The sequence below is a fragment of the Helianthus annuus genome, chromosome 3 (assembly GCF_002127325.2).
Source record: "Helianthus annuus cultivar XRQ/B chromosome 3, HanXRQr2.0-SUNRISE, whole genome shotgun sequence".
Taxonomy (NCBI): domain Eukaryota; kingdom Viridiplantae; phylum Streptophyta; class Magnoliopsida; order Asterales; family Asteraceae; genus Helianthus; species Helianthus annuus.
This window is the reverse complement of record NC_035435.2, coordinates 27,867,531-27,871,849: the sequence shown is the minus strand read 5'-3', so window position 1 is coordinate 27,871,849 and position 4,319 is coordinate 27,867,531.

The following is a 4,319-nucleotide window of genomic DNA, read 5'->3' as shown; positions in this document are numbered from 1 at the left end:
AACAATATATATCTTTGACGGATTATGTGTTTGTAATATGTCTCTAAACGGTCCCTACAATTGATGAACAATATTAGATTTACCTGTTTTCTGGTATAGAGAAAACTCTTGTGGTTGGGAATTGTTTTTATTGAAATTGTACTGTACAAAATAGGGTTACACAAAGATGGTGTTTATATAGGACACCATATTACACACTAGCCGCTATATTATATCTGTTTTCCTTCTTTCCGACACTCCCCCTCAAGTTGAGTACTGGGGTCACCAATACTTAACTTGCTCAAACAACTACTAAAAGTGTTTTCATTGACTGGTTTTATAAGACTATCTACGAGTTGATCTTTTGATGATATATACGGGAGCTCTATGATCCTTTCCTCTAGTTTTGTCCTTTATGAAATGTCGATCTACCTCCACGTGTTTTGTTCAATCATGTTGAACTGGGTTTTCTGAGATTTGTATTGCAGCTGTATTGTCACACATAATTTTACTGGGTGCCCTTTGGGAAAAACCAATGTCTTCCAGAAGCTTCCTGATCCAAAGAACTTCGCTTAACCGTCGAGCTATGCCTCTAAATTCCGCTTCTGCACTCGACAGAGTGACCACCTTCTGTTTCTTACTTCTCCAGGTAACAAGGTTTCCACCAACCAAGGAGAAGTACCCTGAGATTGACCTTCAGTTTCCCTTATCTCCTGCACAGTCTGCGTCAGTGTAGAGCTCAACATTTAAATGTCCATTTGTTTTAAACAACACTCCATGGCCTGCGGTACCCTTGAGACACCTTAGAATTCTTTGAGCAGCTTCCATGTGGGCAACTTATGGTTGATGCATAAACCGACTTGCCACTCCAACAGCATAAGCTATATCAGGGAGAGTGTGAGAAAGATAGATTAACTTGCCCACGAGTCGTTGATACCTTTCTTTGTCTGCAAGCTCTTCATTAAGTTCCAAGTGAAGATTGTGGTTCACCACCATTGGCGTATCTGCGGGTTTACAATCAATCAACCCAGTTTCTGCCAGGAGATCAAGGACATACTTCTTTTGGCAGATGAAAATCCCCCGTTTAGACCTGGGAACTTCTATCCCGAGGAAATACTTGAGATTCCCAAGGTCTTTCATTTTAAACTTTGAAAACAGATTCTTTTTTAGCCGTGCTATTTCTTCTACATCATTTCCGGTAATAATCATGTCGTCTACATAACAGAGTATGATCAGCGTTACTTTGGTGATACCCGTATTCTTTCATGTCCAAGGTGAACTTTCCAAACCATGCTCGAGGAGACTGTTTTAATCCGTATAGAGATTTTTTCAACCGACAAACTTCCCCTTCTTTAAAATCCCCTGAAAAACCTGGAGGAGCTTCCATGTAGACTTCTTCCGTTAGGTCTCCATGGAGAAATGCATTTGTAACATCAAATTGATGGAGAGACCACTCCTTATTGGCTGCCATGGAGAAGAGGAATCTGATGGTGTCCATTTTTGCAACTGGAGAAAATGTCTCAGAGTAATCTATCCCATACGTTTGAGTGTACCCTTTGGTTACAAGCTGAGCTTTGTATCTTCCAATGGAACCATTTGGTTTATATTTGATTGAATACACGCACCGGCATCCAACTGTTTTCTTTCCTTTTGGGAGAATGCACTTTTCCCACGTATTGTTTTTCATAAGAGCATGCATCTCCGTTTCCATTGCTTCTTTCCAGTTCTTCTTACCTTGTGCTTCCTTTACAGAACTAGGTATTTGTTCGGAGTATAGGGTGAGGTAACAAATGCTTTCGCACTATTAGATAAGTTCCCGTTAACCATATTAGCTACAGGATACCTTGAATTTCTGGTTTCCCTCTCTGGAGAGTACCGTTTTGGAGGGACCCCTCTATTAGCTCTAGGAGGGAGAGAGTATCTTCCGGTTGTCTATGCTGCAACTGGTTCAACATGTTCAACGACTGGTTCAACCTGTTCAGCATCTGGTTCAACCTGTTCCACATCTGGTTCTGTTGTTGTCGGTTCTATGTGTTCCCCTGTTGTCTAATAGTTATAAAACGTAGGACATTCAGGGTTCTCAGTATTTCTTACCTCTGGTATCACATTTGATGGACTTTTTTCAGTGGTACTGTGTTTCGCAGATTGTGTGGCTGTGTTTGAAGGACTCGAGGTACTATGATGGTTTTCTGTTGTTACTTCTTCAGAAGATGAATGTTGAGTTAGCCAACTCAGAGTGTCTATACGTTCATTCTCCCCCTGACCACTGAGTTGGGTGTTATAAATGTATTTTGTTTCAAGAAAGTCAACATTCATTGTGGTGAACATTTGATGAGTTTTTGGATTATAACACCGGTAACCTATTTGATCGATCCCATGGCCGACAAATACACATTTCTTGTGACATCTGTGCCTCCACGGCCATCAAAAAAATACCAAATCAATGAAATATTGTATTTCATACTTGGGATTTGTATAAATATGTGTATCATTTGCACATATCAATTCTTGTTCGATTTTAAACTCTAAATCGCTTTCTGGAAAGTTATACGCGCACTGATGCGTAAACGTAATCAGTTTAAGGCGACAGATACTCCAGGATAGTGACATAGGCTTAACATACCTTAAATAACCTTTACATAACTTAGAAATAAGTTTTGAAGGCTTTGGTATGGCAAAAATCAAGTTTATTCACTTACAGGGACTAAATTTGACAAACTGCGAAAGTATGCCCATTCGTACTGTAACAAACATTCCGGAACATGATCATAAGTTAAACATACCCTAAATATCCTTTACATAGCTTAGAATATAGGCTTTGAGAGGTTCGGTATGCTAAAATAAACTTTTTGGTCATTCAGGGACTAAAAGCGTCAAAAAGTGCATAAGTTTGCATTTTCGCGCATATCTTACGTTCTGAATACATCCGGACATCCAAAAATTTATGTAATCATTAAAATATTTTATTTTAGTGATTGGCATGAGAAAAATCCATTCGTCGCGTAATTTGGATCGTTTTTCGCGTCCGTTCGCATTTCGTCGTAATTAACCGAACAACACAACCGTACGACCAAACGAACCGACATCCGACATATTTTTGAGCATATTTTAAGCTCCCTATACTTTAACTTCATTTTAGAGCCTTGAAATGGGGTTAACGGGGTTTAAACGCATCAAAAATGGCTTAAAAATGTTGCAGGGACCATTTCTGCCATTTTGGCAAAGTTTCTGGAGCTGGCACATGGTGGCGCTGCGCCACCACCATAAGGCTTTGCCGTGGCGTGACACCACCACCATATCTCTGCAGAATCTCATTTTTTGCACCAGCAGGTCCATTTTCAGCATTTATCTTGAAGTTTAGGGTCTATTTTGTAACAATTTCAATACCGTTTGATGGTTTTGGGACACCCCTAGTATTCCAAAACCTTGTGCCCACATGTACGGTCCAGATTGAAGCTCAATTATCGAGGAACGATCCTAAGGGTTCTTCATACTCTATATAAACCCACTTGATCTTCATTCATTCCTCACATTTGCTCTCAAATTCTTCTCTAAGTTGAAGCTCTCACCTTGTGAAGCTTCATACCTGAGAATTTTGGGATCATATCTTCAAGTCTTGGACCTTTTGTAAGTTTCCTTCATGCTTGTTCTTGTATTTCAAGCATGAAAGTCAAACAGTGTTTGACTTTCTACTTTGACCTCGTTTTGGTCAACACGAAGTTCGTTTGAACTTCGCAACGTGAGCGTAATCACGATGGTTATAGTCCCTTGTGACTATACCTAACTGATTACCACGTTGATTAGGTGTAGTGACGAGTCGTAGTTTCGGTCAAAATGCGTATTCTTGCGTATTTTGCAACCAAACTACTTTTATGTATCAAAACCGTTTGTTTTGATATCAAACCTGTTTTCAAATTTCGTTAAACATGTTTTAACATGTTTAGCTCTTCACTTTAGGCTTAGTGCTTATATAAGGTCGTAAGGTAAGCGGCCTAAACAATCGCTTAGACTTTCGAACCCGATCCGTTTGGTCGATCATTAGGATCCGACCAAACACATTAGGTGACCATAGTTGCATAGGGAATAACCTTTCGAGGTTATACCTTATGGTCACTTCGTTTAAATAGTTGTATGATAGGTAGTTTGTATGCCTTAGGTAAATGACCAAAATGCCCTTTTTACTCATAAATTCATTTTAAGCAAATGTAACCTAAATTTTCACATCTAAACTGATTAGGTAAAATTATTAGACACGTTAAGGCATATATTACTTGTCATAGGACTAGTTAGGCGGTCCGAACGCGTTTTACGCGAACGACGCGTTAAAGTAGCGTAAGCTA